This window comes from Grampus griseus (genome assembly GCF_964374135.1).
Source record: "Grampus griseus genome assembly, chromosome: 12".
Classification (NCBI taxonomy): Eukaryota; Metazoa; Chordata; class Mammalia; order Artiodactyla; family Delphinidae; genus Grampus; species Grampus griseus.
In genome coordinates this window covers 12,851,303-12,871,569 of record NC_139006.1, presented here as the reverse complement: position 1 = coordinate 12,871,569, position 20,267 = coordinate 12,851,303, and positions in this window count along the sequence as shown.

Sequence of the window (20,267 nt, the reverse complement as noted above, 5' to 3'; positions counted from 1 at the left end):
TTGGGCAGGTTCTGTCCCCTCTCAGGAACCCCACTCCCTCATGTGTTTCCCTCAGGAAGGCAGAAGATGACAATCCCAAAGACTCTTTTCTAGAACTTCAAGTCTCCTGATTTGACATGCTTTTTCCTTGGAAGGGAAGCTATTCGATCACACAATCATTTCTGAGAAACTTCCACTGTTACCTTTAAGAGCTACTCTTCCCAGTTGCCTCCTACGGATGTTCGCATCCTCTCCAACTTTGATCACATTTCCCCACTTTCCTTGAGAAGCAAGAAAGTTCACCAAAGGTTATGGAAGAGTTATCAGGGAAAGCTTTTTAAGGGCAATCTAGAGCCTCTTCTAGTCCTATGAGCAGAGAAATAATAGGGCACATTACGTTGCTGCTTTGGCCAGGACGTTTCGTCACTGAGGTTGTTTTGCTCATCACTGAATTTATAGCAAGTATGTTGGAAATCGGGGTAATGTTGGTGCAATGTTGTGATCTATAAAAATATATTTCTCACATATATCAATATTGGGTCTTCATCCACAGTTCTGGCTCACAGCTCCCAAAATCTTTAGAATTTCCTGAGATAAAAGCAATAGGAGCATCTTTTGTTATAATATTTGGTCTCATGCTCAGTTCCTTTAAAAAATGCTTCAGAGCCTTAAAGGTGAAATGGGTGTCTTGTTTTTCATAACTAGCCCCTTTCTACCTCAACTGGGCTTATGATAATGAAGGTGATTTTTGGAAGCACCTAAGGGTGGGGACTAACTGCCCAGTAACCATGTAATTAGAGGGTTGGAATTTTCCTTTTTTTTTGAATTTTATTTTATTTATTTTTTATGCAGCAGGTTCTTATTAGTTATCTATTTTATACATATTAGTGTATACATGTCAATCCCAATCTCCCAGTTCATCCCACCACCACCCCCTCACTTTCCCCCCTTGGTGTCCATACATGTGTTCTCTACATCTGTGTCTATTTCTGCCTTGCAAACCGGTTCATCTGTACCATTTTTCTAGATTCCACATATATGTGTTAATATACGATATTTGTTTTTCTCTTTCTGACTTACTTCACTCTGTATGACAGTCTCTAGGTCCATCCATGTCTCTACAAATGACCCAATTTCATTCCTTTATATGGCTGAGTAATATTCCATTGTATATATATACCACATCTTCTTTATCTATTCATCTGTTGATGGGCATTTAAGTTGCTTCTATGACCTGGCTATTGTAAATAGTGCTGCAATGAACATTGGGGTGCATGTGTCTTTTTGAATTATGGTTTTCTCAGGGTATATGCCCAGTAGTGGGATTGCTGGGTCGTATAGTAGTTCTATTTTTAGTTTTTGAAGGAACCTCTATACTGTTCTCCACAGTGGCTATATCAATTTACATTCCCACCAACAGTGCAAGGGAGTTTCCTTTTCTCCACACCAAGAGGGTTGGAATTTTCAATCCCACCTCCTGATTTCTGGGGAGGGGAGAGGGGCTGGAGGTTGAATCAATCACCAATGGCCAATGAGTTAATCAATCATGCCTATATAATGAAGCCTCCATAAAAACTCAAAAAGGAGGGGGTTCAGAGAACTTCCAGGTTGGGGAACCAAAACACTTCCACGTGCCGTCATGCTGGGCTCCAAGTCCTAGGAGGACAGAAGCTTCTTTGTTCAGGACCTTTTCCTATGTATCTCTTCCATCTGGGTGTTCCTGAGTTACATATTCTTTTATAATAAACTGGTAATCTAGTGAGTTAATGGGTTTCCTGAGCTCTGCGAGCTATTCTAGCAAATTAATTGAACCCAAGAAGGGGGTCATTGAAACCTCCAATTTGTAGTTGGTTGGTCAGAAGGGCTTCTGACCTGGGCTTACGATTGGATTGGCATTTGAATTCTTGAGGGACGGAGCTCCTGTGGAATCTGATTCTATCTCAGCGTAGATAGTGTCAGGACTGAGTTGAAATCCTGCTGGTGTCTGAGAATTGCTTGTTGGTGTGGGAAAGTTGGAATTGGGTCCAGGAACCTAATTTAGTTGGAATGCTACTAGATGATATGGCTAGAGGATTCAGGAATATTGGAACCCTGCCCCAGACCACATGAGGTCCTGAGGGAATTCCATGCATGGGACGGACACACGGAAGGTGAATCTGCAGACTGACCATAAACGCTCACGCCTAATTCAAATGATCACACCTGGACCGTGGAAAGAAACTTCAGTTACAGTAGTCCTAGAACAAAAGCAGACCAGAGCCCTTTCCATTTATTTCATCCCCTACATTCAAGCCTACGTTTCAGCATCACTACTTTTGATGCAGGGATTCACTCACTGGTCCCCTCCAAGTCTGCCCTATTTCCCGCCTGGATGATCACAACAGACTTCCAACTGGGCTTTCTCCATGTTTTTCCTGAACCTTCTCTAATGTTTACCAATGCTTTCTTGACATCTTTATTGAGGTATTGACAAATAAAGATGGTATAAGGTATACAATTTGATGTTGTGGTATATGAATACATTGTGAAAATAACCCCCACAATCAAGCTAATTAACATAGCCCCCACCTCACATAGTTACCTTTATGTCTGTGTGGGTGTGGGTGTGTGTGGGTGTGTGTGGGTGTGTGTGGGTGGGTGTGTGAGTGTGTGTGTGTGTGTGGGTGGGTGTGTGTTGAGGACACTTAAAGATCTACCCACTTAGCAAAACTCAAGTTTACAATATGGTATTATTAACTACAGTCACCATGCTGTATGTCAGATCTCCAGAACTTAACTGCATAATTGAAACTTTGTACCACCAGACCCTCAACTCCACATTTTCTCCTCCCCCGCCCCTGGAAACCACTATTCTACTGTTATGTTTCTATTTAATGGTGTTTAAATAGTTAAACACCATTCTACTGTTTAACCATTTTAGAGTCCACATGTAAGTGAGATCATGCAGTATTTGTATTTCTGTGTCTGGCTTATTTCCCTGAGCATAATGTCCTTGTGACTTGCTTTGACTAATAGAAAATGGTAGGAGTGACATCTGGGGATTCCAGAGCACGATACTTTCAGCTTCCACATTTATCCCCTGGGAACCCAGCACCATGCTGTGAAGAAGCTGGTCCAGAACACTGGAGGCAGAGAGACCACATGGAGAACCGAGGCCCCCCACCACGAGCCAGACCAATGGCCAGTTGTGAAAATGAAGCCCTCTCAGACATTCCAGCCCCCGCCATGCTCTCAACAGTTTGCAGCCACATGAATGACCCCAGTCAACACACCGCAGAGCAGAAGTGTGTGGTCCCAGCAGAGCCCTGAGCCAATAAACGGTTGCTATTTAAGCCACTATCTCTTGCTTATAGCAAGAGATAACGGAAATAAACATCCCTCCCCAAGAAAGAGTCTCCAATCAGTGTATTAGAATCTCAGTTATGCAAATCAGTGATTCCTATCCCTGGGGTGGAGTAAAAGGGATTGGGGGATGGACGGAAGGACCAAACCTTTTATCTTTCAAGCTCATACACGCCGCTAAAAGCAGCTCTCATGAGTTGTTGAGTTTTTTAATTGTGGGAAAATTAAATTAAGTGTGGGAAAATTTAAGAATAAAAGCGAGTGTTCCACATAACATAAAATTTACCATTTTAACCATTTTAAAGTGTACATTTCAGCAACACGGGGTACATTCACCATATTATGCAACCGCCACCACTGTCTAATGCCGTAACTTTTTCATCACCCCAAACAGAAAACCCGTTACCCATTAAGCAGTCATTCCTCATTCGCTCCCTCCCTCAACCCCAGGAAACCACTTATCTACTTTCTGTCTCTATGGACCGGCCTCTTTGGTACATTTCATATAAATGGAAACATACGATACATGATCTTTCGTGTCTGGCTTCTTTCACTTAGCATGATTTTTTCAAGGTTCATCCATGTTGTAGCATGTACCACTACATCATTCTGTATAATATTCCATTGTGTGGATAGACCACCCTTTGTTTATCCATTCATCCGCTGATGGACATTTGGATTGTTTCCATCTTTTAGCCCCTGTTAAATAGTGATGTTATGCACGCTTAACATACAAGTTTTGATCTAATTCGGTGGTTGTCAACAGAGGGCCCTTGTGCCCGCCCCCGCCCCGCCCAGCGGGACATTTGGCCGTGTCTGGAGACATTCTTTTTTTTTTTTTGGAGACATTCTTGATCGTCACAAAGGAGGCAAGGTGCTCTTAGCATCTACTAATTAGAGGCCAGGGATGCTGTTCAACATCCTACCGTGCACAGGACGCCCTCACCACGGGCACGATCCAGCCACAAACGTCACTAGTGCTGCGGCGGAGAGACCCTGCTCTAATCCAGCCTCTCCCAGCCTCCGTGGGTGCATAGGGACTATACCACGCTTGCCCTTTCGTGGGGATACTTTCAGAGCCCCCCAATAAATGATAAACTTTATCTCCTTCCCATCTCAGAATTCACAGCCTTGTGGCCAGTTTAGAAACGTGCGATTCTTCTTTAACACCCACCATTTCCAAGAGGGAAATCAAAACAAAACCCTCCAAATCAATTTGCAGGAAAAAAATAAAAGGATATTTCTGATGTTTTTCTAAGCTTTTCATCCTTTTTAAAACATGGGGGGGTCAAGTGGCAACTGAAGAATAAAAGCAAGTGTTCAAAAGCATCAGCGACCAAAAGTCCACAGAAAATCAAAACAAACCTGGCTCTCAGTGTGCGTAATTACGGGTACAACCCAGTAATGAAAGCTTTATTAGTTTACTGTGATGCCATCAAGTACCAAAAAGCGGGAAGGAGTGGGAGAAAGAAAGAAAATGGATATGAAATAGGAGAGGGAGGGGGGAGACATGAAAGAGGAATACGAGAGGGCAGAGCGGGGGGAAACTAAGATGCATCTGTAATTAAACTGCACATTCTGGGTGTTGGACCAGCATTTATCCAAAGGAGCAGCGGGAACAGACCTGAACACCTTCTCCAAAACATGCACCTCTGCATTCAACCAACAGATCACTTGCTGATGCTCTGAGTTTGACCCTGTTTTCAGTAGTAGGTATGCAGCGATGAACAAAATAGACGACAATCCTTCCCCTTTTCCCTGGAGCTGACACACTCAAGCAGGGAAAACAGACATTAAATGAAATAGTGAGTACAATGCATGGTACCTTATGCAGAGAAAAAAGAAAGCAGGGAAGGGGGATAGGAAGCATCAGGGATGGGGCACATGTTGGAATTTTAGAGCAGGTGGCCAAGAACAGGGTGACAGATGGGCGAAGATCTGAAGGGAGTGAAGGCATGAGCCAAGGGTAGATCTAGGTGAAGAGCATTCCAGGCAGAGGGCAAAGGATGTGCAAATGTCTTGGGGTGGGACATGCCTGTGGAGGAACAGTGAAGGGGCCAGTGGTTGGGGCAAAGTAGGGGGGCCAGTGGGAGAACGGGCAGATCCCATAAGGCCTCATAGGGTACAGGAAGGCCTTTGTTTTTATCCTGAGTGAGAAGGGGGTCCTGGGTGGGTTTTGGACAGAGGAGGGACAACAGGATCACTCTGATAGGGGCTAGGGTGAGGCGGGTGAGACCCTGGAACAAAGGGTCACCTACACCTTGATGCGAGGAATTTGCGATGGACACCAACCACCCCCTCCAAGGAAGGCCTCGTAGCCCCACCCACCGGGGGTGCTGCTGGCAGATGGTCTCCAGTTGTTGATTCCCAAAGGGATGGCCCTAGATGCAAGGACCTGCCTCCTCCAGGGACCCACCCCTTCCCAGGGTGTGCTTCTTTTTCCTTTTTGGCCGCACTGTGTAGCATGTGGGATCTTAGTTCCCCAAGCAGGGATCGAACCCATGCCCCCTGCAGTGGAAGCACGGAGCCCTAACCACTGGACCACCAGGGAAGTCCCACCCAGGGTGTGCTTTTAAGTCAGGATGCTGTTATCTTTCAGGTATGGTAAGGCCAACAGATCAGGAGATGATTACCATTGAGAAGACAGCTTGTTATACTCACAGAGTCGAAGAGGAGGGGCTCACCACACCACACAGGGCCACCTGGGGAAGCACCAGGGCCGGGCAGAGCAGGAGGGAACAGGGGCAAGAGCCTTTATTGTGGTTTCCACAGGAAGGAACATGGGCGACGTTGAGGCAGGGTAAGCAGGCTTAGGGTTGGCTGGTCTGACTCGCTGGTGCAGGCTCTGGGGTGTAAGGGGCTGGCCCCAGTTGTGTGGTAACTGGCCCTGGGGTGATTCGGGCAGGTGGATAGTAGCCCAGAATGGGAGAGCCCCATGAAGGAGGTCCTTGGGGTGTGAACTCTGAACTGGTTGGTTTGCACAGGAAAGGTGAGCTCACAGGGGGATCACTTACTCTCTCTAGGGACTGGCTAGCCCTGGGAGGGACAGTCCCTGCAGGGGCAGCAAGGGCCCAGATGTCAAAACATCAGAATACAAAGACACGCTTAAATACAGGGTGACCCACATCCAAAGACTGATCCACACAGGGGTACAAAGGCCTGGGCCTCCCGTTTTTATTGCTGTATAATATCCCTCAGCACAAAGACACCCAATTCTCTATTCTACTGTAATGGACTTTCGAGTCAACAGGAAGGTAGTAAAGGAATTTCTCCAAATGGCTAATAGACGCATGAAAGATGCTCAACGTCATTGGTTACCAGGGAAATGCTAATTAAAACCAAAAGGGGATACTGCTACATACCCACCAGAATGGCTAATATCAAAAGCTGGAAAATACCAAGTGTCGGTAAGGATGCGGTACCCCAGCATTCCTCTTTCATCAAGCCAAGCTGGGTGGTAACCAGGTTCCTGGATGAGAAATTGACTGTGTTCACCAAAACCAAAGGAAACCAAGAACCACAGCAACTGATTACAGACTTCCAATCAACCAAGTAGCTCTTCAATATAAACACAGACACCAGGCAAATTCTCCAGCCCTCCCTCACCTCAAATTTACCATTCTCCCTCCTGAGCCCCTCATCCAGCTTGGTTTTCCCCATTAAGGCTATAAAGCCAAGCACAGTTGACTAGGGGCATATATTTGGACCTCAGCACCAAACCAAAGGGGGCAGGGATGGATACGCCATCTCTGACACAGCTGCACGCTTGAACCTTGTGTCTGGAGAGCCAATGGGTACGTGGACAGTCATCGCTCTCTTGACATATTGCCCGAATGCAGGTCTGGTTGTTTTGACAGGCATCCAAGTGCCTTTCAAAAATAAAAATATTCTAAGAGGTACAGTGATGGATATTGAAATCCAAATCCTAAAAGCCTTCTGACTATGGTGCTCCAGGTGGCTCAGAGATATTTTTTTTTCCTCTTTTTAATCTAAATCATGTTCCCAGACAGCACAGAGCCTGGTATAAATTCTCTTCTGCACTAATCTTTTATATACTTTTATGCTTGTCTGAGATGATTGAACATGACTCATTCATGGTTCCGTTTTCCACCACCACTGGTCGCTTCCAGTCGGCAACATCTGGTTTTTTGCAGTAAAAGTTTCCCTCTGTCTGTCACATAACTCTGCGGTGTTCTTAGAAGAGGAGTCTACACCAGGGGCTGGTCAAATGCCAGGAACTGCCATGTACGATAGCAGAGCCTGGACCATCTACACTATTTATTGATGGTGATATGAAATGGAAAGTCAGCTGAATGAAAACTACCAGCTCCACAGTGTAGACTGGTGGGTTTCCACCTTTTTTTTATTGTCTTTGCCGCAAATCCTTTTTTTCAAACAAAATTTCAATAGAATGGTGAAAAACGTTCCTGTTCTGGGGGAGACATACCCTCCCCTTTACTCTCAAGACAATTCCTGGGGCGCCTTCTCTGAAACACAAGTGCTCCCAAGAGCTGCTCGAAAACCACGACGTAGACCAAGCTCATGGCGTAGTTCTGGTTAATGTAGGTTATCTCCAGGCGATTTTGATTTTTCTTCTGCTTTTTCTGTATTTTAAATTCTCTATGATGAACATTTATAACTCCATAATCATAAAATAAATTGGAACGTCTTAAAGAAAACTGGCATTGTTTGATATTCCTTAAATATACCCCATAAAGCTTCAAGTCAGTTTCTGGCAATCGGTCTGTAAGTATAATAACCAAGTGCTAAATACATGCCAGGTACTGTTCTTGGCATTGAAGATACAGTGGTGAATAGACAGAGAGCAGCTGACTTCAAAGGTCTGACAGTTTAACGGCAGGAAGACGAGGGCAGAAGCAGCTCTGCCCACCACGTTCTCCAGCAACTTGCTTGAGGAATTCTCTGTGACTTGGAACTCTGTGGGTCTAGAAACACTAGTACCCAGAGGGAGGATGCTTCCCCCTCAGGACTCAATAATAACCCCATTCAACGCAAAGCTATGGCTGCCTCCTGGTCACTTTGAGTAACACATGCCAGCCATTCAGAAGGCGAAGCAGCCACCATGCTGGCATAGGGCATTGACCTTGATCATTATCAGAAGGAGGGGCTGCAGACACACAGCGGAGACGGGGAGGTAACTGCTTGGTGCTCGGGCAGTTTGCTAGGATATCTCTTGTTGCCTGCGTGCCTAGGAGTAACTGTACATGGGCAATACAGCCACCCCAGCCTGATAAGGACATGGTCACCAGGGGCTCAGACCCCTCCAGGATGAGGGTCTGGGTCACCTCACCAGGCCAGCCACTCAGACAACCAGAGGAAGAGGGGAACCTGGAATGAGTGGTGGTGGAGGAAGATGATGAGTATTCGTGATGACATGGACAACACCTGCAAGAGTGGGGACTCTCGTTCAGCCCACGACCCCTCCTCTTAGAAACGTCTTCAGAAATTGTGGCCAACCAGAGTCCTGGAGAAACCACACTTGGATGAAATGAACGTATGTGAGAAGCAAATGGCTCCGGCCTGTGCTGGGGGTGGAGTGTGGGAGAAGATGTTGGTGCCCCATCCACATCCTCTTAACTGGACTGTGCACCCATCCCCCAGCTGCACTGTTGTTGGCTCAATACAACTCACAGCTCATTCCTTCTCCAGATAATTGCCCTAAGCCAACATGGAACAACCTCTTCCAGGAAGCTAAGCTACCCCCCCATGGGGGAGACTGACTAAATGACATGGGGGTACAAAATCCCAGCCCCCTTGCCATAAAGAGAGACCAACTCCATGGTGCAATTTATGTTCCAGAGTTCCCCCTGGGATCAGACTGAAGTTGTCTCCAGCTGTTAATATTCTTTTGTTTCTTTTTTTGATGTTTTGTATTTTGTCGATTGAGATAAAATTTATATACAGTAAAAAGCACAGATATTAAAAGTACAATTCAATGAGTTTGACAAATGTCTTCCAATGTAACCAACAACCCAATCAACAATTAAACATTCCCAACATCAGCTCCTGCCCCCTTCCTTCCAGTCAATCCCAACCACTGAACCACCACTTTTCTGATTTTTATCACCACAGATTAATTTTGTCTATTCTTGAGCTTTATATATATGGAATCACACAGTATGGATTCTTTTGTATATATAGATTTCCATCAACATAATATTTCTGAGTTTAATCTGTGTTGTATATATCAGAGGTTCATTTTTTATTGCTAAGTACTATTCAACTGTATGAATAAACAATGATTTATTTTTCCATTCTTCCGTGGATGGAAATTTGGGTTTCTAATTTTTACCTACTATAGGTTAAAGCTGCTATAATCATTCCTGCACAAGATTTTCTGTGAGCACACGTTTTTATTTCTCCTGGGCAACTATCTAGGAGTGGAATGACTGGGTAATAGGTGGATGTATAACTTAACATTATAAGAACCCTCCAGTTTTCCAAAGTGATTGTACCATTTTACGCCAACAATGTATAAGAGTTCTAATTGTTCCACATTCTTGCCAACATTTAGTGTTGTCAGATTTTTTACTTTAGCCACTCTAGTGGGTGTGAAATGCTATCTCATTGTGGTTTCAATTTGCATTTCCCTGATGGATAATGATGTTGAACATCTTTCCATGTGCTTACAAGCCATTCATGTATCTTTCCTTCCAAAATGTCTCTTCAAGTATTTGCCCGTTTTATTGAGTTGTCTTTTTATCATTGATTTGTCAGTATTTTAAATATATTCTGGATACAAGCCCACAACTGATATATGTGTTATATTTTCTCATATCTGTGGCTTGCCTTTTCATTTTCTTAATGGGGTCTTTTGGTAAGCAGGAGTTTTTAATTTTGATGAAGTACAATTTATCTATTTTTTTATGGTTAATGCATTTTGTGTTTTTTCTAATAAGTCTTTTGCTACCCCAAAATTGCTAAGATATTCCCCACTGTTTTCTTCTAGAAATTTTAATTTAGCTCTCACATTTAGGCCTATGATCCTTCCCAAATTAGTTTTTGTGTATAATGTGAAGCAGGGATTGTGGTTCATTTTTTCAAACATTTATCCAGTTGCTGAAAAGATTTTCCTAATAAAATTGGGGCATTTGCTGAAAATTATGCGTGTGTGAATCTATTTCTGGATTCTGTTGCATTGATCTATTTGTTTATCCCTGAGGTCATATTCTTGCTTAGATTTTTTTTCCCTGCTTTACCATCTTTCCCTCACCCCTCATCTCCTAAGAGAACTCTCTTCATGAATCACTTGTGTAACATTCCCATCACAGGCTCTGTTTTCAGAGAACTAGACCTAAGACCACAGACAACAGACATGCAAGTTAACTGTGAAATGAGATACTTTCAGGTGCTAATCAGTGCTGGGAATAAGGTAAATATGGAAAGGACTGGCTTGCGGGTGGAAGCTAGCTTAGAAAAGGCCTCTCTGAGAAAGTGACATTTAAGTCAAGTCCAGAGTAATGACAACATAAGTGGATGGTTGAAGGGCAAGGAAAATAATCACTGGAGCCAAGAAGGTCCAGGAACTGAGAGGGAAGAGTGTTGAGTGTTGATCTGCAATGTCATGGCTGAAGCCAGAAGCATGATGGTAAGAGAAGTGATGGAAAGTGGGACAGAGAACCAGTTGCCAAGACAGGCAGGAGTTTAATGAAAAGCCCTTCACATTAGCTGGGAGTTTTTATGGAGGAAGGACTAGAGATCATTTCAAAGCGTCAACGGGAAGCAAAGAGGACACCAACCCCATCTCCAGGTGCGGAGTTCCTTGGGAGCTAGGAGGAAACCACAGCCTCCCTGAAGGGTGCTGTAGGGGGAAAGTATCCTCAGGCAGCAGCCAAGATTCACATGGAGAAAGAATTTGATCAGTGGTTCTCGAAATTGAGCATGTAGCAGAATCAACGGGAGGGCTTGTTAAACACAGATTGCTGGGTCCCACCCTAACATTTCTGACTCAGAAAGTCTGGGGTGGTGACCCAAGAATTTGTATTTCTAACAAGTTCCCAGGTGATGTTGATGATGGGGTACCAGGGACCACTCTTTGAGAACCACTGGCTTAGACAATACTATGTCAGGAGACAATCAGTGGTTCACCACTGGCAAGACCACTGATGGTTTCTGTTAATAAAGTTTTATTGGCACACAGCCACGCCCATTTGCTCACATGTCATCTACAGCTGCTTTCCTGCTACAATGGCAGAGATGAGTAGTTGCAACAGAGATTGTGTGGCCTGCAGAGACTAAAACGTTTACAATCTGGCCCTTTATAGAAAAAGTTTGCTGATCTCCATTCTATTTTGTCACTAGACTTCTGAAATTTCTTGATGGTGTGTCTAGAGGAGGAGGTAAGCAACGAAGTACCCAAGATAAGAGTCATGATCTTTTGCAACCTAAACTCTTCTCTCCTGCTCTCTTTGAACTTGTAGGTTAAAGGTTATTTAGGGCTCCCCTGGTGGCACAGTGGTTAAGAATCCGCTTGCCAATGCAGGGGACACGGGTTCGGGCCCTGGTCCGGGAAGATCTCACATGCCGCAGAGCAGCTAAGCCCGTGCGCCACAACTACTGAGCCTGCACTCTAGAGCCCGTGAGCGCAACAACTGAGCCTGCGTGCTACAACTACTGAAGCCCACATGCCTAGTGCCCATGCTCCGCAACAAGAGAAGTCACCGCAATGAGAAGCCCGCGCAACGCAATGAAGAGTAGCCCCCGCTCACTGCAACCAGAGAAAGCCCGCGTGCAGCAACGAAGACCCAACACAGCCAAAAATAAACACATAAATAAATTAATTTTAAAAATATAAAAGAAGAGATTGCAAATTTACACTGAATAAGAAACAAAACATACAGTCATAGTTTCATGTTTTGTTTAAAGGCAAAAATAGAAACTTATATTGCAATATACATTGCATGTGATTGTCTTCTTAATAGAAGGTTGTTCTCTGGGAAGAACTCTTAGGTGGTGTAATATGAAGTAAAACTCATCTAATTTATTCCAGCCAATTATTTTCATATAATTGAAAATCCGTTTTCCCCTATGAATGTGGGAAACACCCACAGCACCTCCACTGATTTTTCAGAGTCTTAACTATTCTGGGCAAAGCTAAAATAATGCAGGAACCAGGCCTGTAGGTCTCTGGCTATTTCTCCTGCCTTCTCACTTCAGGGCCTAGGGAAAAAAACAGCGGCTACAGGTGTGAGTTCCAACCAGCAAGTGTTACAATGAATACATATTTTTTCAACTGATTTTTCTGTTTTTTAAATCTAACCTACTACCAGGCACTTTAAGAGCCTATTAAGGTCTCAAAACCGCCATGTGAAGTACATACTACAGCACGCACCTCACAAAGGAGAAAATTAAAGCTCAGAGCAGTTAAGTGACTTGCCCAGGATCACACAGCATGAAAGGAGTGAAGACAGATTCAAACGCAGCTCAGCCAGGTGGCCAGGCTTACTTACGCAGAAGGCATGCACATGGTGCTCACTCAGGGCTGGCTCCCTTCTCGAATTTCTGCTCCCGATGGGTCCTGCCAGGAATACGCCAGCTGAGGGAGAAGGAAGACAGTGAAGAGACACAGGCCTGAAATCGTTTGGGCTGGAAGCAGGGTCAGACACTGGCCCATCCTTGGGCTTGGTGCTGCTTCCAGCACACAACCCGAGTCCAGCTGGGCTTCTCCATAAATACAACACTGTCAGGCCCCCTGGTCCAGGTACCAGTGAAATCCAACCTAAAGAAATGACTCAGGGAACACCAGGCCCCACAGGCTTGATGAGCAGAAAGGGCCTCTAACGGTACATGCATTCAAAACCCACTAGGCCAGGTCCCGTGTACCGCTCCCTCCACCCGGCCCTGAGCCTGGAAACCTTTTCTTAAATATTAAAACGTGGCCTCTAAGCTGGGAGATTAACCGAGACGCAGCCTTCTTATCTCAGGTAGGAGTTTCAGAGGCCCTCCTGGTGGAACCGTAGCAAGATCCCTCCATGAGGGGAACTAATCACTGTGAAAGCTTTGGAGGGTGGAGGGGAAGCCAGGAGCAGAGAGACAGCCCCACCCAGCCCAGCCTCATTCCCCACAGTGACCCAAATGAGGGGAAGAAATCTACCTGCTCTAAACCTGGGCCTCAGCCTCCCCGCAGATGCAGAGCCCAGAGCTGCAGACACGGAAGGCAAGCCATGGCCAGACCCATTTCACAGGTAGGGCTCATCAAGTAACGCTCAGTAAGCCATCCAGGGCCCATGACGTGCAGGGTCTTCTTGCAGTTGTAATAAACAGCGTGGTTGGCCTGCGGCCCAATCTGAAAGGTGATCCAGGAGCGTGCTGGACTCGGATAGTTAAAGAGTCAGGGGTTTTGTGAGTCGGTAGTCGAACTGTCGGTAGCTTGAAATCAGCCACCACAATCCTTCTCCCAGCAATTGTTTTTATGGCCCAGATTGCGGGCGTCCTTTGAAAGCCCACGTGCCTGGGTTATCATGATATGAAGGCAGAAGGAGGTAACTGAAAGAATCTGAACTTTAGAACCCCAAAGACCCGTGCAGCGTCCCAGCGCCTCAGCAACTAACTCTCTGCAGGTGCTTGATTGAGTCACGTGACTGCTCTGACCCATGCTGTCCTCCTGCGTTAAAGCGAGAGAGGATATCTACCAGCAAGGCTGCTTCCAGAATTAAATGAAATAAATGTTTGCAAGGCATCCCAGGGGCTTGCCGCAGGGCATGGCGGCCGATGAAATTGACACGGGGCTCATTTTCACGCCCATCCTCCCCACCGAATTGTGAGTCTTGCAAAGGCAGGTTCCGTTCCTGGCGCGCGATAGGTGCTCAGTGAATTCTAATTGAAGGAAATCAACACCAAGACATTAACAAATGCCTTTCTCACCTCCACTCTCCCGGAGGGGCGGGGGGCGTCACCTCTGTTGCCAGCAGCAGAATAAATGTTGGGTGCTGCCCTTCAGAAGCCAGAGGCATCACGGGACCTAAGCCACCCTTCTAATCAATACCTCTTATCATAAGAGGTACATAGGGGCCAGCTGGTCTGGTTTTTTAAATTATAATCCCCATTTCCCAATACACACTATGCCATCTGCACCAGTTTGCCCAAGCCCTTCCCTCTACTCGGAATGCGTTCCCTCCCCTGCTCTGGGAGTCCTGAGCAGCCTTCAAGGCTCAGCTCAGGTATCTCCTGCCCAGTGAAGCTTCCCTACAGAGGAGGGAACCTGCCTCTGGTTAGGGACACGCTGACCTTCTCTGCCCGAGGCTGAGACACAGGCTCCAGACACACAGACCTGGGTCCCCATCCACTTGGGTGACTTTGAGCAAATCATGTGATTTCCCAGAGGCTTGAGTTTTTGAAAAACTCCCCAGAACTACTGCAGGGCTTGAACAAAAGTATGTAAAGCTCAGGACCTGGGACTTAGTGAGCCCTTGATGAATGGGACTTGTTATTTTTACTGAGGACAAGGCCCATATTCTCCAACTCTACCCCCCACTCCCCAACACACACACAGACACACGCACACGCACGTACACGTATGCTCACACACGCAGGCCTCTCTAAACACACGGGATGCTCAGCGGGCCCTGGTTGGTGAGTGGCTGGTGGTGCAGGACAGCAGAGGGCAAGCAGCACACCTTGTCTCCATCACGCACCTACTGGGTGCCAGAACCACACACTGAGAAAAATGGGGATAAAGGGAGGAGCTGGGGCGTCTGGACGGGAGGGAGGCCGATTTGCAAGGGGAACAGGATCTGTCTGCTTCGGGAAACAGGACCAAGCTGTTGACCATCAAGCTACAGAACTGCCCTGAGTCCCAAACTTCCTCGTCTGTAAAAATGTTCTAGGATTCACGTCATGGGATTATGTGAGCATTAAACAACCCACACAAAGTACTAACACAGAGGAAGTGTTAGAAAAGGTTAGCCTTTATCCATGTGCTTGTTACTAGTGGTAATAAACCCTGGGAGGTATTAGCATTGGGCACCTAGAAGTCAAGGGAGAAAAAAGTGATGAAAGAAAGCCTGGGCCTCGGGCTTCCCTTCTGTCTTCAAACGGGGAACGGACCCGCGCTGGGAAGAGCTGTATTAGTTAGGATGTGCTCAGCTGCAGGTAACAGACTAGCTCGCCTTAAACAACCGAGCTTAACTTCCCAACTAACGAGGCAGAGCCGGCTGCCGGGGCTGTTTGGGAGCCCAGGGAGGCCAAGGTTCTGGATCGATGTCACTGAACTCTCTAGACCTCAGTTCCTGGACTCAGCTCCGCGATGGCCCTCACCTGCCAGCCTCCAGAAGCAGTGGGGAGGGGAGGGGAGGGGAGGGGAGGGACATTTCCTGGAGCCCCACCCACCAGAGCTGCGTCGCGCGGCTTCCCAGAAGCCCAGGAAGCCCAGGCGAAGGGAATGGCTTTACTGTGACTACTTAGGGCCTCAAGGTGAAGGCGGTTCATCCCCTGGGGCTGCGCCCACCTCCCCTGCAGACTACACACACCCTCTTGTTTGCCACAAGTGATGAGATTCCATTAGCAGGAGCACCAGGGGGAGGCTGGCGCTGCCCACCATGGTCTTCCCTGGACGCCCATGTGGGAAGAGCAAACGGTGGGGGCAGAGGATTCCATCCCCAATGCCCCCAGGAGCTGAAGGTCAATTAAGGTCTCAAGTGGGACTTATTAGATGCCTACTGTGTTCCTGGTCCTGGGCCTGATACAGTGGGGGGGGGGGTTACAGGAGACCCAGCTCCTGACCCTAAAAGGACAATAAAGTCATGTCTTAGGGTCTTCCCTGGTGGTCCAGTGGTTAAGACTCCAAGCTCTCAATAGACGTGGTCCTGGGTCTGATCCCTCGTCAGGGAAGTAGATCCCGCAAGCTGCAATTAAGACCCAATGCAAGCAAATAAACTTTTTTTTTAAAAAAAAAGGCAAGTCCTAGAAACAAAATGCACACACAGCTCTCTAAAGGCGGACCGCTGATTGCTCCAGGTTGGCCAAATTTTGTGGGTCTCAATGCCCAGGTATAATCTTATTTGGTCCGCACGACCACCCTACCCATAGGTACCATTAAGGCCAGCATATTACAAATGAGGAAACTGAGTATCTAGAAAAGCAGTAGGATGGGAGGGGTGTGTCAGTGGGAGGAAAGAATTCTATGTTCCAATCTTGGCTCAGCCAGAGACGCTCTGCTCTGCGTGATCGAGCAAGGCCCTCTTAGGGCCTCAGCTTTCCTGCCTATAAAAGGGACGCTCCATGGGCCAGAAGGTTCCGAGCGGGGGTTCTCAAACTTTGCTGCATATTAGAAACACCTGAGGACCTTTCAAAACTCCTGATAACCCTCGTCAGATCACAGGCCAGTTAAATCAGAAAGTCTGGGCATGGGAGCCAGGCATCTGCGGTTTTTTGTTTTGGTTTGGTTTTTAGGTCTCCAGGTGATTCCCACCTGTAGACAAGTTTGGGGATAAGGATGGGAATTTCCTGGCCTCCTGTGATAGCACAAGGTTGGCCTGGTATAGAAAGAAGATGATTGAGCCAACTTTAAATATCCCGAATAGCCAAACCCACAGACACAGAAAGCAGGTTAGTGGTTGCTTGGGAGGGTGGGAGGGGAGGTAATGGGAGAGGCTGTTCAATGGGTCTCAGTTTCCAAAAGGACATGAAAATATCCAGGCTCTACATCGGGGTGATGGTTGCACAACACTGTGGAGGTACTAAATGCCCCTGAATTGTACACTTGAAAATGGTAAATTTTGTAATGTATATTTTACCACACAAAAAGAGAAAATGAATACAAATTAAGTAATTCAATTAAAAATAGGCTGTGTCTCTAGGAAGGTCAAAACTTTGAGGGCAAGCAAGGGGAGGAACCTGGTCAGAGCTCGGCCTCTGGAGGCAGACCTGGGTTCAGATCTCCAGTCTGCAACTTGCTGAGTGGGTGCTGTGTGACCCTGAGCAACTGACCTCATGTCTCTGGTCCTCTCTCCTGCCTCTGTGAAACGGAGGTAAGCAAACTACCAACTTAAGAGAACTATCCTGAGGCTCCACGAAATACACTGATTGATGAGTGAAAGTTATTTCTCAGAACCACAGGAAAGCACCTCAGGGGTTTGACAGAGACCAAGAACGCTGGGGCAGGACTTGAGCAGAGTCGCCCAGCGGGGTAGAGAGCCAAGGAGCACAAGCTTCCAGGTTCCCAGCCTGGCCACCTCCCTCCACCCGCGGGGCCAGGGAGCCTGACTCACCTGGTCCCCAGGCGTGGGGTGGGGCTCCCGGTTCTCACCTGGCACTGCAGGAGGCCCACACCCGCCACCTGCCTTTCAGCTCCCCTCGCCGTGGCTCCGGGCGCTGCTTTCCCAATTGCCCAGGTGACGCCAGGGCCCGGGCTCTCGGCTTCCGCGGGGTGCGGGGCGGGCAGGTGCGGCCGCCGCCAGGTGAGGCCGCTGCCAGGTGAGGCCACCCCGCGGGAGGCCCGCCCACCGCGCCGCTTCGCCTCCTCCCGGTCTGTGGCGCCATCTGCTGGCCTTCTCCGGAAGGACACAACCTCTGCTCTGACTTCTGCCTCAGTTCAACAAACAAATGGGTGCGGTGTTAGGTGTCCGCGATTCGCACCATCCCATGCTCTCCAGGAATCTGCAGACTACCAGAAAGCTCGGATGTAGAGAAGACAAGCAAAGAAAATATGCAAGTTGCAATCATTCCTTGTTCAGATACAGAATAACTTTAGTTGGGGAGGTACCAGCCCATACTCTCTGAGGAGATGACAGGGGAAGACTTCAAAGAAACCAAGAAAATCTCCACGGAAAGAGGGTGAAAGTAATCCACGCAGTGGAAACAGAATGTGCAAAGGCCCTGAGGTAGGAAGATACCTGGCTTTTTAAAGAAACTGAAAAGCCCAGAGGCTGGAATATAATGGCTGTGGTATGAATGAAACAGGTAGAGATCAGATAAGACCCTCTATCTATACTCTCACTGTTCCCACAAGAGAACCAAGATCCAGGGAAAGGACTTGCCCTACTTGCAGAGTGAGGCAGTGACAGCCGAGCCTAGAGGACTCCTAGCCCAGAGCTCTTTTCACCACTCCACCACCCTCTCCAGCCTTGACTGCCGTTGGTGTCCGAGAATCCATTCATTCATTCATTCAACGAACATTTCTGGAGCAGCTATTATGTGCCAAAGACTGTGCTAAGCATTAAGGACAAAATGGTAAACGAGATATATTCCTTGAGATCCTCCTAATATAGTGAGGGCATCAAACCAGTCTAGGAAGATTAGAGAACGTTCCCCATCACTCACAAGAGACAAACCCAAAGGAATGAAACTCTAATGGTGGAAATCTGGGACAAGCAGAGGCCAATAGAGGAGACATCTCAGCATTCTTCAAAGCATACCATAGGAACAAATTATTTTAATCAAACCCTATCCCCACCTTTTTGTAGAAGTGAAACATTAGGTCCTAGAGGGATTGAGTCAGGATACACAGATGGACCTCTACTGAGATGCCAGAATCCTGGGGGCAGATTCAGCTCAGGGGATATGTTAGTAATAGGAGTTCACCCCAGTTCCCAGAGGAGACAGCTTGTCCTCAGCCTTCTGCAAGAGGGTCCTCAACACATAGTGGGCCAGTCAGGCTGATGGGGCCAGTGTGACCCACGCCCGTCCTCCTCCTCTTCATCATCATCATCATCATTTGGACTCATCATGATTGGCGTTATTCAGAAATTACTCTCAGCCACCTTCCAATTCTTGATTTATTAAACCAAAAAGACTTATTGATCACCGCCCCTGTCCCAGCATTGCATTTGGGGTTGGGACACACTTAGAAAGGTAAAAGCCGCCCTTGAACAGCTCATGGAAGAGGCAGGTTGATATTTAAACAAATCATTTCAACCTGGTGTGAAAAAAGTGCTGCAATGGTGCTACTTTCCACTTGGGAAGAAGCACAGTAAGACCATGGATTCGTCCTGCCTGGGGAGGTCTTGAGAGAGAAGTCCTGTGTGAACCACAAAAACCTTCATCTGGGGCTTCCCTGGTGGCGCAGTGGTTGAGAGTGCGCCTGCCGATGCAGGGGACGCAGGTTGATGCCCTGGTCCGGGAAGATCCCACATGCCGCAGAGCGGCTGGGCCCGTGAGCCATGGCCGCTGAGCCTGCGCGTCCGAAGCCTGTGCTCCGCAACGGGAGAGGCCACAATAGTGAGAGGCCCGCGTACTGAAAAAAAAAAAAAAAAAAAAAAACCTTCATGTGAACCTCCAGTCCCGTAGTTCTCAAAGTACTACGTACTTTGAGTAGTTCTCAAATGCTGTCCTGAAGCAGCAGCATTTTCACCACTTGGGGACTTGTTAAAAATGCAAATTCTGAATCTGAAACTCAGGGAGCTGGGGGAGGGGGGGGCGGGGGCGGGTTTGAGCGAAAGCACCTGTCCTCCTTGTGTTTCCCTTAAGCTGCACTTTCCTTCACCACAGCCAGGTGTCAGTAGATTGGCTCTTACTGCGCATGAGCAAGCGGGCCTGCGTTTGGTTTGGTAGCAATTTGGCAACCAACTTGGGGCTCAGTCGCGCGTGGACGCCTCACCCTGGCGCATGGGCGCCTCACCCTGGCGCATGGGCCCTTGCTGGCAGCTGCTCCTGGGGGCCTGTCCAGCAGCTGCCTGAGCACCTTTGTCTCAGAGACGCCCCCAGAACTGGCCAGCGGGCGTCCCTGGCCCTCGGCGCTTTGGATTTTGGTGGTGATGGAAACAAGGCACTCGCACTGGCCATTGGAGCCATCTTTGGTGAGTAATGGGGCTTGCGGTGTGGTAACACCCGTCTACTCTTCCCTATCGCGTTGGCTTTGCCTGCGGCAGAGCATTGGTTGGGATTTTCCCTTTTGGACCAGCCTTGGTATTTCATTCAGCCTCATCTCTGATGGGCCGTTAGTTGGGGTTCTCCCTTTCTGGGGCTCGGGAACTTTGACCCTGAGAGGC